The sequence below is a fragment of the Dendrobates tinctorius genome, unplaced genomic scaffold (assembly GCF_039654945.1).
Source record: "Dendrobates tinctorius isolate UK_male_01 unplaced genomic scaffold, ASM3965494v1 ptg000135l, whole genome shotgun sequence".
Classification (NCBI taxonomy): Eukaryota; Metazoa; Chordata; class Amphibia; order Anura; family Dendrobatidae; genus Dendrobates; species Dendrobates tinctorius.
Window position 1 is genome coordinate 7,540,073 of NW_027361803.1, and position 22,428 is coordinate 7,562,500.

Sequence of the window (22,428 nt, forward strand, 5' to 3'; positions counted from 1 at the left end):
TGTTGGCAATGACAAAGATAAAACTTTTCTGTAAATCTTCACAAGGTTGGCACACACTGTTGGTGAAATGTTGGCCCATTCCTCCATGCAGATCTCCTCTAGAGCAGTGATGTTTTGGGCCTGTCGCTGGGCAACACGGACTTTCAAATTCCTCCAACGGTTTTCTATGGGGTTGAGATCTGGAGACAGGCTAGGCCACTCCAGGACCTTCATATGCTTTCTACGAAGCCACTCCTTCGTTGCCCTGACGGTGTGCTTGGGATCATTATTATGCTGAAAGACCCATCCACGTTTCATCTTCAATGCCCTTGCTGATGGAAGGAGGTTTGCACTCAAAATCTCACTATACATGGCCCCATTCATTCTTTCATGTACATGGATCAGTTGCCCTGGTCCTTTTGCATAGAAACAGCCCCAAAGCATGATGTTGCCACCCCCATGCTTCACAGTATGTATGGTGTTCTTTCGATGCAACTCAGCATTCTGTCTCATCTAAACACAAGTTTTGTTTCTGCCAAACAGTTCTACTTTGGTTTCATCAGACCATATAACATCTCTCTAGCAAACTTCAGATGGGCCCGGACTTGTACTGGCTTAAGCAGGGGGACACATCTGGCACTGCAGGTTCTGAGTCCCTGGCGGCGGAATGTGTTACTGATTGTAGCCTTTGATACGGTGGTCCCAGGTCTATGCAGGTCATTCACTAGGTCCCCCATGTGGTTCTGGAATTTGTGCTCACCATTCTTGTGATCATTTTGACCCCACGGGGTGAGATCTTGCGTGGAGCCCCAGATCGAGGGAGATTATCAGTGGTCTTGTATGTCTTCCATTTTCTTATTATTGCTCCCACAGTTGATTTCATCACACCAACCTGCTTGCCTATTGCAGATTCAGTCTTCCCAGCCTGGTGCAGGGCTACAATTTTGTTTCTGGTATCCTTCGACAGATCTTTGGTCTTCACCATAGAGGAGTTTGGAGTATGACTGTTTGAGGTTGTGGACAGGTGTCTTTTATACTGATAACAAGTTCAAACAGGTGCAGTTACTACAGGAAATGAGTGGAGGACAGAGGAGCCTCTTAAAGAAGAAGCTACAGGTCTGTTAGAGCCAGAAATCTTGCATGTTTTTAGGTGACCAAATACTTATTTTCTACCATAATTAGCAAAATAAATCTTACCAAATCAGAGAAGGTGATTTTCTGGATTTGCTTTCTTACTTTGACTCTCATAGTTGTGGTCTACCTATGATGTCAATTACAGGCCTCTCTCATCTTTTTAAGTTGGAGAACTTGCACAATTGGTGGCTGACTAAATACTTTTTTCCCCACTGCATTACTATTATTGCTTTCATAGCAAAAAAGTCAGAAACATCTATAAGCTTTTTTTATCTTACATATTTCTTTGCAAATAATTTAATTATCACTTTTATAGGTAAGTGGTCACATGAAACACTATTGGCTGTATAATAGCCTACCTTTAACCAGTGTTTTAAAGTGGTATACTCATTACATGAATGGTGGCTAATCTCACTCATTTTTGTGAGACTAGATGATCCTACAGTACATGGTAGTGTCCTTACTCTTGCGAGCTGTTGGAAAAAACATGGGTTGGACATGTTTATTTCAATATGTCCGATCCTTTTGTTTTTAAGAGTAATAGGATGTGTCAGGCAATGGCTTGCTGACTTCTGCACCACACCATCACATTTAACTGAACCCCGGATTAGGGATTCTCAAAAAAACACTAATTTGGCCAATAACTACCAAAATTTGCTTTCAAACGCATCTTGTAAAACTGTTACCAAACATCTCTATGTGCTTCTAGTTAAGCATGGTAAACTTTAGTCAAGTCGTGATAAGTGTAAAACTTTCCTCCTACCACGTCTAATGTAGACATACTGTGTACAGATGCTTTAATTCTCGCCTTCTGCTTCGTAATATCAGTAGTGGTGAGAGTTTTCTGCAGGTTCTATGACATTATTCTGGAGTTCTTAGGGACATCTTCCAATATGCTGTCTTCTCTATGACTGACCTTGCGAAGACTTTTCTTGGTCAGTTTTCCAAGATCTTTTAAGACAGTGGAAGGATTGATGATAACTGTTGAGTTCACACTCTCCAAGTTTGTGGTAAAGATAAAGGGACACAAATCTACTGTAAATCACAGTAAAGTATATGTGGATAAGTTCATCACTGCCGCTGACCTTCCTTCATCTCTGCAGCTGACCTCCTGTCATGATCCCAGTGCAGGTTTTTCACCTGCACATCAGGGGTTAATGTCTTGAGCTCAGTGCAGGCTTTGACCTGCACGCCTGGGGTTAATTATTGTGGCCTCTCTTTGGTTCAGGGAGAGCTTTTTATAGCCCTGAGAAACTCCAATCCCTGTCAGTTATACTTTTGCCTTTGGCCGAGTGTGTTGACCCCTGTGTGCCGGTTCGTTGTCTTATAGCTTGCTTATATGGCTCTGATCCGGTTCTGTTCCCCGTTGTGAGTTCAGCTGTTGATTCTGTACTGTATATCTGCTTCTCTGGTTTCTGACTTCTTGGCTACGTCTTGACTATCCGTTCTGTCTAGCCCTTTGGTAATTGTCGTGCCATCTCGTGCTTTGACCCCGGCCTGATTTGGTTTATGTCCCTGTTTTTGCCAATTGGTAACTTTGTTCCGTAGTTACCATTCTAGGAGTTTTCCTGCAGCTCCTAGCTCTCTGGAGTTTCGGCCACGCCCCCAGCAGTCACATGCTTCAGGTCATGGGGGTCTGAAGCACGCATCTTCTCTGCTGCTGCCCGCTCCACAGGTATCTCTGAGCACAGTTTGTCTTACTCAGGACACGCGCACTGGCTCAGTGAGCGAGTGCAGTGCGGTGTTCCTGACACCTCCCTTCTTCCCTGCAGCTGACCTGCCTTCATCACTGCAGCTGACTTCTCTTCATCTGTGCAGCTGACCTCCCTTCATCCCTAAAGCTGACCTCTCTTCATCACTGCAGCTGGTCTCCCTTCATCTCTGCAGCTGACCTCCCTTCATCACTTCAGCTGACCTCTCTTCATCTTTGCAGCTGACATCCCTTCATTTCATCATCTGACCTCCCTTCATCTCTGCAACTGACCTCCCTTCATCTCTGCAGCTGACCTCCCTTCATCTCTGCAGCTGTCATCCCCGCATCTCTGCAGCTGACCTCCCTGCATCTCTGCAGCTAACCTCCTTTCATCACTGCAGATGACTTCCCTTCATCTCTGCAGCTGATTTTCCTTCATCTCCATCTTGGCAGCTGATCTCCATCTCTGCAGCTGACCTCCTTCCATCACTGCAGCTGACCTCCCTTGATCCCTGCACTGACCTCCCTTGATCCCTGCACTGACCTTCCTTCTTCACTGCAGCTGACCTCCCTTCACTGCGGCTGACCTCCCTTTATCTCTGCAGCTGAGCTCCCTTCATCTCTGTAGCTGACCTCCCTTCATCTCTGCAGCTGACCTCCCTTAATCACTGCTGCTGACCACCCTTGATCTCTGCAGGTCTCAGGTCGGCAGTTGACGTTCTTCTCAAGGTTATCCTTCATGCCTAGATAAACTCTTTACAGACACAGTGAACCATAGAATCATAGAATGTTAGAGTTGGAAGGGACCTCCTGGGTCATCTGGTCCAACCCCCTGCTCAAAGCAGGATTCACTAAATCATCTCAGACAGATGTCTGTCCAGTCTCTGCTTGAAGACTTCCATTGAAGGAGAATTCACCACCTCTCGTGGCAGCCTGTTCCACTCATTGATCACCCTAACTGTCAAAAAGTTTTTTCTAATATCTAATCTGTGTCTTCTCCCATTCAGTTTCATCCCATTGCTTCTAGTCTTTCCTTGTGCAAATGAAAACAAAGATGATCCTTCTACAATGTGACAGCCCTTGAGATATTTGTAGACAACTATTAAGTCTCCTTTCAGGCTTCTTTTTTGCAGCTAAACATTCCCAAATTCTTTAACCGTTCCACATAGGACATGGTTTGCAGACCGGTCACCATTCTGGTCGCTCTTCTCTGAACTTGCTCCAGTATGTTGATGTCTTTTTTAAAATGTGGTGCCCAAAACTGGACACAGTATTCCAGATGAGGTCTGACCAAAGAGGAGTAGAGGGCAATAATGACTTCACGTGATCTAGACTGTATGCTTCTGTTAATACATCCTAGAATTGTGTTTGCCTGTTGACTCATGTTTAGTTTATGATCTATTAGCATACCCAAGTCTTTTTCCCACGTGCTGTTGATTAGCCCTATTCCTCCCATTCTGTATATGCTTTTTTCATTTTTATTGCCCAGATGTAGTACTTTGCATTTTTCCCTGTTAAAAAACATTCTGCTAGTTGCTGCCCAATGCTCCACTTTATTTATATCTTTTTGAATCCTCTCTCTCTCTTCTCTAGTATTAGCTATCCCTCCTAGCTTTATATCATCAGCAAATTTAATCAGTTTAACCTCAATTCCTTCATCTAAATCATTGATAAAGATGTTGAACAATACAATAGTGTTTTTGAGGCTTAAAAAACCAGGGGCTCAAAAAAATTGGATTAGTAACTTCACCCATATATTGATATTTCCTTTAATTTTTTATGCTAATCCCTTCTTTTGAATACAGATTGACTATTCAGCCTTAGACTCTGCCGGTTTCAATATTGACACCAACTTGATTATTGACCTCTTCAAAGCCTTCTTGACCCAAGTCTATGTGGCCTAGTAAACTTGGTTCATAACACTTCATTTGTTCATGAGTGGTTGTCAATATGGACCCACTTCATGAAAAAATCTAATAGGGAAAATCCTTAAATATTTGCTCAAACATGTTAGGTTAATGAACAAAAACTTAACTTAGACCATATTAAGACTTGGAGGGAACCAAATCCTGGTACATGCCAAATTGCTCTCCTACCCTAACTTTCCAAGGAATTAAACTGTGGTTTCAAAGAGTACTGCACTCTCCATGGTCTTCTTTGACTTTGATAAAACAATAATCGGGCCTTTCACCGTTGTTCCCTCTTGGCAATCCAATATGGCGGTTTTTGAAAAATATTAAAGGGGGGGAAAAAATGATTTGACCTTTCTGTCTTCTGGGTCTCTACACTGGATACATTGATGGAGCATTAAAACAAAAATATTTATTTCATTGCACGTTAAAAGGTGATAGAACATTTTTCCAAGCTTGACGTGACTTTGATAAATCTTCCATCACGGCTGTAGGAAAAGTCTCCGGCTACACCGAGTTTCGCACCACTAGGAATAACAGTGATACAAAAATGTTTTAATCCTGTTAATACGAGCTACTGTACGTAAGACAACTTCATGTTATTATGTCCTCAAAAGTTCCAACCCTTTACATATGTTTACTTGTTCTATAATTTAGAAAGCAAAAAAAAAAGGTCTTGTATTCTTCCCACTGGAAATCAAATATTATCTTTTATGCTATTATTTTTGTTAAAGATTTGTTTTTTTGCAAATGTTTAACTACTACATATGGTAATAATATAACACATCAATCACGGCAAGAACATTTTAACTGTACGGAGCAGGACATTTTTGTCAGCAAATTTTTATAAATGTTAAAATTACTTTCTAAGTTCCAAAGTAAATGCAGCGGGATTAGACGTAAGAGTTAAATAGTGAAACTTTTTAAAATGTGTTTTTATAGTTGGTCGGTTTGGGATTTAGAAGGTCGTTAATCTTAGGTGAGATTAACAGAGATCGCATTTAGAATTCATTCAATGTATATGATATGGAGAGCTTTTTTTTTCTATCTGGCTAATGTAAAAATGGAAAAAAATATTTTAGTTTTCTTTTTTTTTTTAAATGCAGAAAGACAGAAGCATAAAGCTCCAAAATATTAAATTCTGCTTTTAACATTTACGCATGAGACCATAACATAAGGGATAAAATTATATTTCGTGATTTACGTTTTTTTTTACATTTTGTTTAGCGGTTATTATTAATGAAACAGACTTATTACTACAAAATGGGCAATTCTATAAGTCTGTATGCGAAATATTAATGTGACATAGATTAAAAAAAAGTTATATATATCATGCATATAGTATATAAAATATGGTATTTAATTTAAATTTTATTTTATTTTTAGACTATATATATTTATTATTTTATATTATATAGTTTTACATAGTTCGAAAGTAAAAGAAAAATATGCTTTGTATTATATACGGTATATATGAGGTGTGTGTATGTGTGTATATATATATATATATATATTAGAAATAAATATAAATATACTGTATATATACACATGTATATATTTATGGTGGTTATTTTATTCTTTAACATTAACTAATAAAAATAGATATAGTCTAAAAAATATATACCGTATTATTTATTTTTATATAACAATATATGAATAAATATATATTACTATATATAAAGTTAGGTCCACATATATTTGGACAGAGACAACATTTTTCTAATTTTGGTTCTAGACATTACCACAATGAATTTTAAACAAAACAATTCAGATGCAGTTGAAGTTCAGACTTTCAGCTTTCATTTGAGGGTATCCACATTCAAATTGGATGAAGGGTTTAGGAGTTTCAGCTCCTTAACATGTGCCACCCTGTTTTTAAAGGGACCAAAAGTAATTGGACAATTGACTCCAAGGCTATTTCATGGACAGGTGTGGGCAATCCTTTCATTATGTCATTCTCAATTAAGCAGATAAAAGGCCTGGAGTTGATTTGAGGTGTGGTGCTTGCATTTGGAAGGTTTTGCTGTGAAGGAAACATGCGGTCAAAGGAGCTTTCCATGCAGGTGAAACAAGCCATCCTTAAGCTGCAAAAACAGAAAAAAAACCATCCGAGAAATTGCTACAACATTAGGAGTGGCAAAATCTACAGTTTGGTAAATCCTGAGAAAGAAAGCACTGGTGAACTCATCAATGTAAAAAAGACCTGGGCGCCCATGGAAGACAACAGTGATGGATGATCGCAGAATAATCTCCATGGTGAAGAGAAACCCCTTCACAACAGCCAACCGCGTGAACAACACTCTCCAGGAGGTAGGTGTATCAATATCCAAATCTACCATAAAGAGATGACTGCATGAAAGTAAATACAGAGGGTTCACTGCACGGTGCAAGCCACTCATAAGCATCAAGAATCAAAAGGCTAGACTGGACTTTGCTAAAAAACATCTAAAAAAGCCAGCACAGTTCTGGAAGAACATTCTTTGGACAGATGAAACCAAGATCAACCTCTACCAGAATGATGGAAAGAGAAAAGTATGGTGAAGGCGTGGTACAGCTCATGATCCAAAGCATACCACATCATCTGTAAAACACGGCGGAGGCAGTGTGATGGCTTGGGCATGCATGGCTGCCAGTGGCACTGGGTCACTAGTGTTTATTGATGATGTGACACAGGACAGAAGCAGCAAAAAGAATTCTGAGGTATTCAGAGCCATACTGTGTGCTCAGATCCAGCCAAATGCAGCCAAACTGATTGGTCGTTGTTTCATACTACAGATGGACGATGACCCAAAACATAAAGCCAAAGCAACCCAGGAGTTTATAAAGCAAAGAAGTGGAATATTCTTGAATGGCCAAGTCAGTCACCTGATCTCAACCCAATTGAGCATGCATTTCACTTGTTAAAGACTAAACTTCAGACAGAAAGGCCCACAAACAAACAGCAACTGAAAACCACCGCAGTGAAGGCCTGGCAGAGCCTCAAAAAGGAGGAAACACAGCGTCTGGTGATGTCCATGAGTTCAAGACTTCAGGCAGTCATTGCCAACAAAGGGTTTTCAGCCAAGTACTAGAAATGAACATTTTATTTACAATTATATAATCTGTCCAATTACTTTTGGTCCCTTTAAAAACAGGGTGGCACATGTTAAGTGTCATGATTCAATTCTTGGAGCCGTGTCAGCTTCTGGATTAACGCATGTAAACCTTTTTTTTTTCCTTCAAGCCTTTGGCTTAAGGTTAGTTTTGCCCCCGGTGGCCACGTGTGTCATTGCATCCAATAGTTGCTTTGGTTACCTTTTGCCCCCGGTGGCCACAAGTGTCATTGCACTTGATGTTTTCTTTGCTTTGCCTTTTGCCCCCGGTGATCACTGGGGTTATAGCAGCTTTTTGGCCCCTGATCATTTGACCATTCCCTTTTCCTATATAGGGTCACATGGTCTATGAGCAGGTGTTGGTGATAGCGTCCTTTTGGGATTCCTACCACGGTGAAGGGAGCAGCTGGCTGAGGTGTGAAGCCACTGCAGAAACCTGGTGAAGTTAGCAGCTGGCTTGAAGGTTGGAGCCGCTGCTGAAACTGGTGTTGAACTCTGTCTGCCCGGTGTCCGCAGCAGAGTGAGATGGTGAAGGTGGCAGCTGGCTCTGAGGTGTCGAGCCACTGCAAAAAGTTAATCCGGTGATGCACTCTGCTGCCTGGTGCTGCAGCAGAGCAAGATAAGTGTTTTTGGTGTTCCCCTGTTTGTGTTTTCCCTTCGTGTGTATTAGTACAGCGGTGGGGCCAGTGCCTGCACCACCCACCTCCCTAGCAAGGGATAGGTGTAGGGTGTGCTAGGGTGACAGGTATCCGGCTCAGCGACAGGTGTGGAGCCTGTATAGGGAACGTTAGGAGTGTGAGGGACACTGACTCAGGGGAGTGCAGGAGGTCTCCACGTCCCCGTTCCCTATCGCAGGGCCCACCGTTGTAACTGTTACCCTTCCCCCGTGTCTTGTTGTTTCAGTTACCGGCCTGCGGGTCGTATCACACAGGACAGTTACACATGCCAGTTTTGTTGTTTTAGTTACCGACCTGCGGGTCGTGTCACACAGGATGGGTCCACGTGACATTATCACCAACCTTATATTTTCTCTGGTGAGCCATGGGCCTAGTACAGTCCATTGAGCAATTGTTGCTGGTTCTCACTGAGGAGAGTGAGGAGCTGCATGGTGTGTTGGAGCAGCAGCAACACTTATCAGGGTCTGGGGCCTCCCCTCTGGCTCAACCAGAACCACAATGCTTTGGCAAATATGCCCCCTAGAGTCCCTGCTGGGGAGCGGGACTTGCTCATACATGCGGACGCACCTAGGCAGGTGGGAGGAGTTGGTGTCCCAATGGTGCTGTCTGGGGTTCCCCGAGGTGAAGGGGTACGTCCCTGTAGTGAGCAGACTGGTGATATGGTCCGCGGGGCTCACGCCAAAAATTCTTTACCATCTACTGGTCGTGTGGAGTAAGACGACCAAGGAGTGTATATTTCCTCCATATCCCCGTCCCCTTCTCCTCCAGTAGTGGCAGCAGGGGTGCTGCCAGGGAGTAGGGGTAAGTCGCAACCCTCACCACAAGCTGCCCCTCTGAGTCGGAGTCCTCTTAGAGGGGGGGCAGAGAGGAGAGGTTGCCTCTGAGCCTTGTGGGGGTGTGAGTGTTACGACACGGGGGGACGCCTCTATTGTCGGTGCTGTGAGGAGTTAACCATCTAGTGGCAGGAGAGTGAATGGCAATAAACGTTCAGGTCCAGACCTGGGTGCGTACGTGTTTGCATGGGAGTCTGAGTTATCCTTTGTTATACCCAGGCCTGGCTCGTTCCCCAGGTCGGTGCTCTGGAGATTTGTGGTGCCTCCAGAGTTTACGTCTTCGCCTCCATCTACCCTCTCTTGCCATGACCCAGAGTGTCAGATGATGGTTGAAGTGAACTCTCATGGAACAAGGCGTCCGCACTGTAGGTGGTATGCAGTGTAATACGGTGTTGAGGGTCCAGAGGCCCCTCACTTGAAGGAGGGGTACTGTCACGATCCAATTCTTGGAGCCGTGTCAGCTTCTGAATTAATGCATGTAAACCTTTTTTCTTTTTCCTTCAAGACTTTGGCTTAAGGTTAGTTTTGCCCCCGTGGCCACGGGTGTCATTGCATCCTAATAGTTGCTTTGGTTACCTTTTGCCCCCGGTGGCCACAGGTGTCATTGCACTTGATGTTTTCTTTGCTTTGCCTTCGGTGGTCACTGGGGTTATAGCAGCTTTTTGGCCCCTGATCATTTGACCATTTCCTTTTCCTATATAGGGTCACATGGTCTATGAGCAGGTGTTGGTGATAGCGTCCTTTTGGGATTCCTACCACAGTGAAGGGAGCAGCTGGCTGAGGTGTGAAGCCACTGCAGAAACCTGGTGAAGTTAGCAGCTGGCTTGAAGGTTGGAGCCGCTGCTGAAACTGGTGTTGAACTCTGTCTGCCCGGTGTCCGCAGCAGAGTGAGATGGTGAAGGTGGCAGCTGGCTCTGAGGTGTCGAGCCACTGCGAAAAGTTAATCCGGTGATGCACTCTGCTGCCTGGTGCTGCAGCAGAGCAAGATAAGTGTTTTTGGTGTTCCCCTGTTTGTGTTTTCCCTTCGTGTGTATTAGTACAGCGGTGGGGCCAGTGCCTGCACCACCCACCTCCCTAGCAAGGGATAGGTGTAGGGTGTGCTAGGGTGACAGGTATCCGGCTCAGCGACAGGTGTGGAGCCTGTATAGGGAACGTTAGGAGTGTGAGGGACACTGACTCAGGGGAGTGCAGGAGGTCTCCACGTCCCCGTTCCCTATCGCAGGGCCCACCGTTGTAACTGTTACCCTTCCCCCGTGTCTTGTTGTTTCAGTTACCGGCCTGCGGGTCGTATCACACAGGACAGTTACACGTGCCAGTTTTGTTGTTTTAGTTACCGACCTGCGGGTCGTGTCACACAGGATGGGTCCACGTGACATTATCACCAACCTTATATTTTCTCTGGTGAGCCATGGGCCTAGTACAGTCCATTGAGCAATTGTTGCTGGTTCTCACTGAGGAGAGTGAGGAGCTGCATGGTGTGTTGGAGCAGCAGCAGCACTTATCAGGGTCTGGGGCCTCCCCTCTGGCTCAACCAGAACCACAATGCTTTGGCAAATATGCCCCCTAGAGTCCCTGCTGGGGAGCGGGACTTGCTCATACATGCGGACGCACCTAGGCAGGTGGGAGGAGTTGGTGTCCCAATGGTGCTGTCTGGGGTTCCCCGAGGTGAAGGGGTACGTCCCTGTAGTGAGCAGACTGGTGATATGGTCCGCGGGGCTCACGCCAAAAATTCTTTACCATCTACTGGTCGTGTGGAGTAAGACGACCAAGGAGTGTATATTTCCTCCATATCCCCATCCCCTTCTCCTCCAGTAGTGGCAGCAGGGGTGCTGCCAGGGAGTAGGGGTAAGTCGCAACCCTCACCACAAGCTGCCCCTCTGAGTCGGAGTCCTCTTAGAGGGGGGGCAGAGAGGAGAGGTTGCCTCTGAGCCTTGTGGGGGTGTGAGTGTTACGACACGGGGGGACGCCTCTATTGTCGGTGCTGTGAGGAGTTAACCATCTAGTGGCAGGAGAGTGAATGGCAATAAACGTTCAGGTCCAGACCTGGGTGCGTACGTGTTTGCATGGGAGTCTGAGTTATCCTTTGTTATACCCAGGCCTGGCTCGTTCCCCAGGTCGGTGCTCTGGAGATTTGTGGTGCCTCCAGAGTTTACGTCTTCGCCTCCATCTACCCTCTCTTGCCATGACCCAGAGTGTCAGATGATGGTTGAAGTGAACTCTCATGGAACAAGGCGTCCGCACTGTAGGTGGTATGCAGTGTAATACGGTGTTGAGGGTCCAGAGGCCCCTCACTTGAAGGAGGGGTACTGTCACGATCCAATTCTTGGAGCCGTGTCAGCTTCTGAATTAATGCATGTAAACCTTTTTTCTTTTTCCTTCAAGACTTTGGCTTAAGGTTAGTTTTGCCCCCCGTGGCCACGGGTGTCATTGCATCCTAATAGTTGCTTTGGTTACCTTTTGCCCCCGGTGGCCACAGGTGTCATTGCACTTGATGTTTTCTTTGCTTTGCCTTCGGTGGTCACTGGGGTTATAGCAGCTTTTTGGCCCCTGATCATTTGACCATTTCCTTTTCCTATATAGGGTCACATGGTCTATGAGCAGGTGTTGGTGATAGCGTCCTTTTAGGATTCCTACCACAGTGAAGGGAGCAGCTGGCTGAGGTGTGAAGCCACTGCAGAAACCTGGTGAAGTTAGCAGCTGGCTTGAAGGTTGGAGCCGCTGCTGAAACTGGTGTTGAACTCTGTCTGCCCGGTGGCCGCAGCAGAGTGAGATGGTGAAGGTGGCAGCAGGCTCTGAGGTGTCGAGCCATTGCGAAAAGTTAATCCGGTGATGCACTCTGCTGCCAGGTGCTGCAGCAGAGCAAGATAAGTGTTTTTGGTGTTCCCCTGTTTGTGTTTTCCCTTCGTGTGTATTAGTACAGCGGTGGGGCCAGTGCCTGCACCACCCAGCTCCCAGGGATAGGTGTTATGAATGAGTCACCGTAGGAGGCAAAAACAGAAATACTGGCTAAGTCCAGAAAACCAGAGAAGTTGGCAGCTATCGGATTGCAGACCCCTGAACCTATCAACATCAACTAGCAGTAGCCGTGGGGGGTTCCTACGGTGCCCTAGACCCCTCGATCACAGCCGGAGAACTAAATAGCCTAAAGACAGAAAGGGAAATCTAAACTGCCCCAGAGCAGACCCCAAAGCAATAGGCAGCCCCCAACATATAATGACGGTGAAGCAAGATGAAAAAATACTCACACAGATAGAAAGATAGGCTGAGCAAATGATGGGGCCCAAGCTAACTAAATAGGACAGGATAGAAAAGCTGCTGTCAGCAATCCGCCAAAACCCTATCAAAAACAAGAGCCAACAGACTGATAGGGAAAAAAGCCCTGAAGACGCTAGGCTTCAAAAAGACTATATCAGTACTCAGGTATTTTCTGAAGACAGAGCAAAAAGGAATTCAGCTCACCCCAGCAGGGAATGGCAGAAATCCAGAAAAACAATGCAAAACAAAACCAAAACACAAATGCAAAAAGCAGAGCAGAAAACTTAGCTTTTGAGGAGCAGGAATCAGACTGGTCTCCAAGAATCCCTCAGAGAAATCACCCGCAAGGCAGAAGGACGTCGGCTGCCTTATATCCAGTCAGTAACTCCAGTCACCCAGTCATCATCATTCTGCTCAGGTGCTTGGTAATCAGCCTCACTATCTTCCTTCACCAGAAGAGGGAGTTCATCAGACCTCCATGGTGAAGGGGAAAATGAACTCACAACAGTACCTCCCCCTTGAGGAGGGGTCACCGAACCCTCATCCACGCCACCAGGGCGATCAGGGTGAGCCCGATGAAAGGCACGCACCAATCTTTTGGCATGAATATCAGAGGCAGAGACCCAGGAATTATCCTCCTGACCATAACCCTTCCACTTAACCAAATACTGGAGTCTCCGTCTAGCCAGACGGGAATCCAGTATTTTCTCTACCTCATATTCCATGTTACCTTCAACCAATACAGGGTCCGGAGGTGCCACCCCAGGAACAACTGGTTCAACAAACCTCTTCAACAAGGACTTATGAAACACATTATGGATTTTAAATGTGACAGGAAGAGCCAAACGAAAAGAGACCAGATTAATAATCGCCAAAATCTTGTAAGGTCCAATAAATCTAGGCTTAAACTTAGGAGAAGCCACCTTCATAGCGATATTTTTTGATGATAACCACACCATCTCACCAACCTTAAACTGGGGACCAATGGTCCTATGTCGGTTGGAAAACCGCTGGGCCTTTTCCTGGGAGAGAGATAACTTATCCACCACTTGGTCCCAGATCTGGTGCATTCTCTCCACCACAGTGTCAACACCTGGGCAGGCAGAAGGCTCCACCTGCCCTGAAGAAAATCGAGGGTGAAACCCAAAGTTACAAAAAAAAGGTGACATCAAAGTGGCAGAACTAGCTCTATTATTTAAAGCAAATTCGGCCAAGGGCAAAAATGAAACCCAATCATCCTGATCAGCGGAAATAAAACATCTCAAATACGACTCCAAGGTCTGGTTTGTTCTCTCCGTCTGCCCATTGGTCTGAGGGTGAAAAGCAGAGGAGAAGGACAACTGAATTCCCAGCTTGGAACAGAAAGTCCTCCAAAATCTAGACACAAACTGAACTCCTCTGTCAGATACAATGTTCTCAGGAATCCCGTGCAAGCGAACCACCTGTTGCAAAAACAGGGGCACCAACTCAGAGGAAGATGGCAACTTAGGGAGTGGTACAAGATGAACCATCTTAGAGAACCTATCACAAATCACCCAAATAACAGTCATTCTCTGAGAGACAGGCATATCAGAGATGAAATCCATTGAAATATGGGTCCATGGCCTCCTGGGGACCGGCAAAGGCATCAACAACCCACTAGAGCGAGAACAAGATTTAGACCGGGAGCAAGTCCCACAGGACTGCACAAAATTTCTGACATCACGAGACAAGGCGGGCCACCAAAAAGACCGACTCACCAGATTTCTAGTACCAAAAATACCTGGATGACCAGCCAATGCAGAGCAATGAACTTCAGACATCACTCTCTTCTTCCACTGGTCAGGAACATACAACTTTCCACTGGGACAACGCTCAGGTTTGTCCTCCTGGAACTCTTCCAGAGCACTTCTCAAATTGGGCGAGATGGCAGAAAGAACTACCCCTTCGCCTAAGATGGTAGCAGGCTTGGTCACAACAGGAGAATCAGCAAAGAAGCTCCTAGAGAGGGCATCTGCCTTGACATTCTTAGTGCCAGGAAGAAAAGAGACCACAAAATCAAAACGTGTAAAAAACAAGGCCCACCTAGCCTGTCTAGGGTTCAAGCGTTTGGCCGACTCCAGGTAAATCAAATTCTTGTGGTCAGTGAGGACCACGACTTGATGTTTAGCTCCCTCCAACCAATGTCTCCACTCCTCAAATGCCCATTTCATGGCTAACAGTTCCCGATTCCCCACATCATAGTTACGTTCAGATGGAGAGAACTTTTGGGAAAAGAAAGCACAGGGATTCATTTTAGATGGTACAGGATCCTTTTGGGACAAAACAGCTCTTGCACCAATCTCAGAAGCGTCCACCGGGAGTGAGACATCAGGTTGCCGCAAAACCGGGGCAGAAGTGAATCTTCGCTTCAGCTCCTGAAAGGAAGAAACAGCCTCCGGAGACCAATTCAACACATCAGCACCCTTCTTAGTCAGATCAGTCAATGGCTTGGCAATACTAGAAAATTTTGCTATGAATTTCTGACAAAAATTAGCAAAACCGAAAAAACTTCTGGAGGGCCTTCAAAGAAGTGGGCTGAACCCAATGATAAATGGCCTGTACCTTGGCCGGGTCCATTTCAATAGTTGACGGAGACAAAATAAATCCCAAAAATGAAATCCTCTGTACCCCAAAAAGGCATTTCGATCCTTTGACACACAGGGAATTCTCCCTCAAGATCCGGAACACAGTCCGAATGTGTTCCACATGAGAATCCCAATCCTTAGAGAAGATCAAAATATCATCCAGATAGATAATCAAAAATTTATCCACAAAGTCTCGGAAAATGTCGTTCATGAAGCACTGGAAGACAGAAGGGGCATTAGTGAGCCCAAAAGGCATCACCAGGTACTCAAAATGTCCCTCTGGAGTATTAAACGCCGTCTTCCATTCATCCCCATGCTTAATGCGGATAAGATTATATGCCCCCCTGAGGTCAAGCTTGGTAAACCAGCAAGCACCTTTAACTCTGGAGAATAGATCAGAAATCAGGGGTAACGGATACTGATATTTAATAGTAATTTTGTTGAGGGCACGATAATCAATACAAGGCCTTAATGAACCATCCTGTTTGGCCACGAACCCAGCACCTAAGGGTGAAGAGGATAGTCTAATATGACCCTTCTCCAACGCCTCCTTAATATAGGATCGCATAGCCTCATGCTCGGGTACAGATAAATTGAAGAGCCGACCCTTGGGAAATTTACACCCCGGGCTCAGTTCAATTGCACAGTCATAACTCCTATGAGGAGGCAAAGACGCAGACTCATTCTCACTAAATACATCATAAAAGTCCGCCAAATAGTCAGGAACATCATGCGACTGAGGAGAGGTGGATAAAACCGGAGCCTCACTAAGGGCACACCGACAACCCCAACTCACCACAGACACAGATTTCCAATCCAAAACTGGATTATGAATTTGCAAAAAAGGAAACCCTAGAACAATGGTATCATGCAAATTATGCAACACCAAAAATCTGCAATTTTCTTGATGGTCTGGGGCGACCCGCATTACCACCTGGGTCCAAAACTGAGGTTTATTTTTCGCCAAAGGAGTAGCATCAATCCCCCTCAAAGGGATAGGCGTCCGCAGAGGTGTCATTGGAAATCCACAACATTTAGCAAAATCCAAGTCCATTAGGTTCAGGGCTGCTCCCGAATCCACAAAAGCCTTGGCGGAAAATGTGGACAGGGAGCAGATCAGAGTAATTGCCAGAAGAAACTTAGGTTGAACACCACCCACAGAAAACGTGTGTGCAAAACAGTTCTCTCGTTTAGGACAGACAGAAATAATATGCGAGGCATCTCCACAAAAAAACACAGCTTATTACGCCTTCTGAACTCCTGACGTTGCTCCCTGGACAAAACTCTATCACATTGCATAGGTTCAGACACTTGTTCAACCAGTGGCAACACCTCTCGTGCAGTCCTGCGTTCATGTAATCGCCGATCAACCTGAATGGCTAATGACATAGAATCGTCAAGACCAGAGGGAACAGGAAATCCCACCATCGTATCTTTTACGGCTTCTGACAAACCCTTCCAAAAGAGAGCTGCCAAGGCATTATCATTCCAGGTAGTAAGGACCGCCCACTTTCGGAATTTTTGACAGTACAATTCTGCAGAATCTCGACCCTGGCTCAATGCCAACAGGGTCTTTTCAGCCTGATCAATAGCATTAGGTTCGTCATACAACAACCCCAAGGCTTGAAAAAATGCGTTCACATTAGTCAGAATAGGATCATCTGGTTTCAAAGAAAACGCCCAATCCTGGGGATCGCCGCGCAGCAAAGAGATGACAATTTTAACCTGCCGCGCGGAGCTCCCTGACGAGTTAGGCTTCAAGGCAAAAAATAATTTACAATTATTTTTGAAATTCAAAAATTTAGACCGATCCCCAAAAAACACATCAGGAGTAGGGATCTTTGGTTCAGCATCATGTGAATGAGCAAGGTAGGCGGAAATTCCCCGCACTTCCACAGCGAGCTGCTCCACACGATCAGACAATTGCTTTATCTCCATTGAGAGAAAAAAAAAAATTCCCCCTACGGCCTCAGAGATATAGAGGAAAAAATATACACTTTTTTTTCAATTCTTTCCTGCTATTGAGTACCCTAGGATCTGCGGTATGGCGGGTGATTCTGTTATGAATGAGTCACCGTAGGAGGCAAAAACAGAAATACTGGCTAAGTCCAGAAAACCAGAGAAGTTGGCAGCTATCGGATTGCAGACCCCTGAACCTATCAACAACAACTAGCAGTAGCCGTGGGGGGTTCCTACGGTGCCCTAGACCCCTCGATCACAGCCGGAGAACTAAATAGCCTAAAGACAGAAAGGGAAATCTAAACTGCCCCAGAGCAGACCCCAAAGCAATAGGCAGCCCCCAACATATAATCACGGTGAAGCAAGATGAAAAAACACTCACACAGATAGAAAGATAGGCTGAGCAAATGATGGGGCCCAAGCTAACTAAATAGGACAGGATAGAAAAGCTGCTGTCAGCAATCTGCCAAAACCCTATCAAAAACAAGAGCCAACAGACTGATAGGGAAAAAAGCCCTGAAGACGCTAGGCTTCAAAAAGACTATATCAGTACTCAGGTATTTTCTGAAGACAGAGCAAAAAGGAATTCAGTTCACCCCAGCAGGGAATGGCAGAAATCCAGAAAAACAATGCAAAACAAAACCAAAAAACAAATGCAAAAAGCAGAGCAGAAAACTTAGCTTTTGAGGGGCAGGAATCAGACTGGTCTCCAAGAATCCCTCAGAGAAATCACCCGCAAGGCACTAGGGCATCGGCTGCCTTATATCCAGTCAGTAACTCCAGTCACCCAGTCATCATCATTCTGCCCAGGTGCTTGGTAATCAGCCTCACTACCTTCCTTCACCAGAAGAGGGAGTTCATCAGACCTCAATGGTGAAGGGGAAAATGAACTCACAACAGATAGGTGTAGGGTGTGCTAGGGTGACAGGTATCCGGCTCAGCGACAGGTGAGGAGCCTGTATAGGGAACGTTAGGAGTGTGAGGGACACTGACTCAGGGGAGTGCAGGAGGTCTCCACGTCCCCGTTCTGTATCGCAGGGCCCATCGTTGTAACTGTTTCTCCTTCCCCCGTGTCTTGTTGTTTCAGTTACTGGCCTGCGGGTCGTGTCACACAGGACAGTTACACGTGCCAGTTTTGTTGTTTTAGTTACCGACCTGCGGGTCGTGTCACACAGGTGTGACGGACTCAGCTTCCGCTGAGCCCATTTTTTGAGTGGACCCTCTAGGCCGAGGCACCCACCCACCGAGGGTGAGCTGACCTTATGAGAACCCACCCCCTGTACAGGGAGTGTCAGGGGCAAGACCAAGGGGGTGAGCCACCACGGCAGCTGGACCAGACGACCGGCTCAGGGGACACTATTGAGTGTCTGGCAACAGGACGAGCAAGAAGCAAGACAAGACAAGATGTATGTGCAAGGTATGTTCATTAGGATAACTTCAGAATCACATTCAGTGTAAAAACGCGAGAACAAGCAAAACGTGCAAAATGCGTTCGTGGGCACGCCACGGTCCATAGCATGGTACATTCCAGGTGGCACGCCTAGGTACAGGTAAAGGCACAATGGCATCGAACTCCGGACCGCTGGCAACGATCGACATGATCAAGGCATCAGGCTGCGGACATCAGCTCCTGACATCAGGTCTCAGTCATCCAGCCTACGATCTCTGGCAGCGATCGGCAGGTTCCGGGCATCCTGCAGGCAAACCAGGTTTCAGGCAAGGAGGCATGACAGATATCCAGGCATGGTGCGTGTTAGGGAGCATGCCATGGTCCAAGGCTAGGTGCGTGTGTAGGGGACACGCCAGGGTTCAAGGCTAGGTGCAAGGCAAGGTGCGTGTGTAGGGGACACGCCAGGGTTCACAAAACGAGACAGGGTGCGTGTGTAGAGACATGCCAAGGCACAAGGTGCAAGACAGAGTGCGTGTGTAGAGACACGCCAAGGCACAAGATACTAGACAGAGTCCTGCGCGTGCAAAGGGGCACGCCAGGGTCAGGCGAGGCAGAGTCCTGCACGTGCAGAGGCACGCCAGGGTTCACAAAACGAGACAGGGTGCGTGTGTAGAGACACGCCAAGGTACGAGGTACAAGACAGAGTGCGTGTGTAGAGACACACCAAGGCGCAAGATACTAGACAGAGTCCTGCGCGTGCAAAGGGGCACGCCAGGGTCAGGTGAGGCAGAGTCCTGCGCGTGCAGAGAGGCACGCCAGGGTCAGGGTTCAAGGACCAGGTTAGGACCTGTGCGTGCAAGAGGGCATGACAGGGGACATGGCAAAGCCTGCGCGTACTTTTACAGAAGCACGGGGAGGTATGCCATGGGCAGGCGAGGGCCTGCGCGTGCTTTAGAGAGCACGCAGAGCACAGTGCGGAAACAGCGTGAAGTGCAAGGGAGCACAGAGGGCACGGCTGGGGCACCGGCTAGCTGATCGGGCTGCGGCACTGACAGCCGGGCAAGACTCCAGCGAACCCAGCTGAGGCATGGCAAGCGACACAGCTGTCACTGACCGACGAGCACGGCTGAGGAACAAGCAGGCGGGCATGGCTAGGGCAGGCACGGCTGAGGCACAAACAGGAGGGCTAGGAAGGCCAGGCGCATGCAAAGAGCATACGAAGCAGCAAGGGAAGACAAGACAAGAAACCAGGCAGGGCTTAAGCAGAGTACAGAACCAGGAATGGAAGCATAGGCAGAAACACGGAACAGGAACAGAGCAAGAACAGAGCTAGCAGCGGAGCATAGCCCAAAGCCCAGAGCCGGGCAAAGGCAGAGCCTTGGGACTAGACATGGAAAAGAGCACAACGGAAAGAGAGGAGGAATGGTGCGTGTGCCAGGGAGCACTACAGAGCACCATAGCACAGAGGGCAGGAATAACAGGCAGAGACAGAGAACCGAGGAGAAAACACAAGGCAGAGCATAGCGAAGGCAAGACATGGCAGAAACAGGCAAGGCAGAGAATAACAGAAGGACTACAAGTCTAAGCAGGACAAGGACGAACATGGCACAACGGACAAGCAAAAGACAAGGCACGGGACAAGAGACGGAGTACGAGCACAGAGCGTGTGCAGAGACGCACGACAGAGCAAGTGCAAGGGCACAGAATAGAGGGAGCGCCCCACAGACCAAGCAGCCATGCAGGGACACAACACAATACTCAGGCCCTGAGCAAAGGAAGGGGTGGTCTGATATAGGGCACAGCACCTCCTCTTCCGGGTCAGGACCAGGGGAGAACTTCCTAGTTCAGATGCTCCAGGATCACAGAGCGCAGTCACATGATCAGGGTTTCAGACATGACGAGATGATCACCGAACCAGACAGTGCAGGATCCTAGGAAGGACACATGATCAGGGATTCTAGACATAACGAGATGATTGCAGAACCAAACAGTGCAGGATCCTAGGAAAGGTCACATGATCAGAGTTTCAGACATGACGAGATGATTGCAGAACCAGACAGTGCAGGATCTTAGGAAACGTCACATGATCAGGGATTCTAGACATGACGAGAAGATCACAGAAGGCAAAGCAGAAATGCAGGCATCTTGCAGCTCAGCAGACATGAGGTGAGTGTGCACACTGCTCTAGGGAACAAGCAGGATAGCAGACAAGATATGCGCATGCACATCGCTCCAGGAGTTCTTGCGACAAAACAGACATGGCAGACATGACAGACATGGCGGACATGACAACAGGATGGATCCACGTGACATTAAGGAGCTCAAACTCCTAAACCCTTCATCCAATTTTAATGTGGATACCCTCAAATGAAAGCTGAAAGTCTAAACTTCAACTGCATCTGAATTGTTTTGTTTAAAATTCATTGTGGTAATGTCTAGAACCAAAATTAGAAAAATGTCATCTCTGTCCAAATATATGTGGACCTAACTGTATCTATATATATTAATTAATAAATAAGAGAAATAATATATACAGTGGGTACGGAAAGTATTCAGACCCCTTTAAATTTTCACTCTTTGTTTCATTGCAGCCATTTGGTAAATTAAAAAAAAGTTCATTTTTTCCTCATTAATGTGCACTCTGCACCCCATCTTGACTGAAAAAAACAGAAATGCAGAAATGTTTGCAAATTTATTAAAAAAGAAAAACTGAAATATCACATGGTCATAAGTATTCAGACCCTTTGCTCAGTATTGAGTAGAAGCACCTTTTGAGTGAGTACAGACAAGAGTCTTCTTGGGAATGATGCAACTAGTTTTTCACACCTGGATTTTGGGATCCTTTGCCATTCTTCCTTGCAGATCCTCTCCAGTTACGTCAGGTTGGATGGTGAGCGTTGGTGGACAGCCATTTTCAGGTCTCCCCAGAGATGCTCAATTGGGTTTAGGTCAGGGCTCTAGCTGGACCATTCAAGAATGGTCACAGAGTCCTTTTGAAGCCACTCCTTTTGTTATTTTAGCTGTGTGCTTAGGGTCATTGTCTTGTTGGAAGGTGAACCTTTGGCCAAGTCTGATGTCCAGAGCACTCTGGAAGAGGTTTTCATCCAGGATATCTCTGTACTTGGCCGCATTCATGTTTCCTTCAATTGCAATCAGTCGTCCTGTCCCTGGAGCTGAAAAACACCCCATAGCATGATGCTGCCACCACCATGTTTCACTGTTGGGATTGTATTGGGCAGGTGAATTATCACCAAAAAGTTCTATCTTCGTCTCATCAGACCAGAGAATCTAATTTCTCATAGTCTGGGAGTCTTTCATGTGTTTTTTTAGCAAACTCTATGCGAGCTTTCATACAGTATGTCTTGCACTTAGGGGAGGCTTCCGTCGGGCCACTCTGCCATAAAGACTCGACTGGTGGAGGGCTGCAGTGATAGTAGACTTTGTGGAACTTTCTCCCATCTCCCTACTGCATCTGTGGAGCTCAGCCACAGTGATCATGGTGTTCTTCTTTACCTCTCTCACCAAGGCTCTTCTCCAACGATTGCTCAGTCTGGCTGGACGGCCAGGTCTAAGAAGACTTCTGGTGGTCCCAAACTTCTTCTTCTGAGCTCCTTGGCCAGTCCTTTGACCTCATGATTCTTGTTTGGTCTGACATGCACTGTGAGCTGTGAGGTCTTATATAGACAGGTGTGCGCCTTTACAAATCAAGTCCTATCAGTCTAATTAAACACTGCTGGACTCCAATGAAGGAGTAGAACCATCTCAAGGAGGATCACAAGGAAATGGACAGCATGTGACTTAAATATGAGTGTCTGAGCAAAGGGTCTGAATACTTATGACAATGTGATATTTCAGTTTTTCTTTTTTAATATATTTGCAAATTCTGCATTTCTGGTTTTT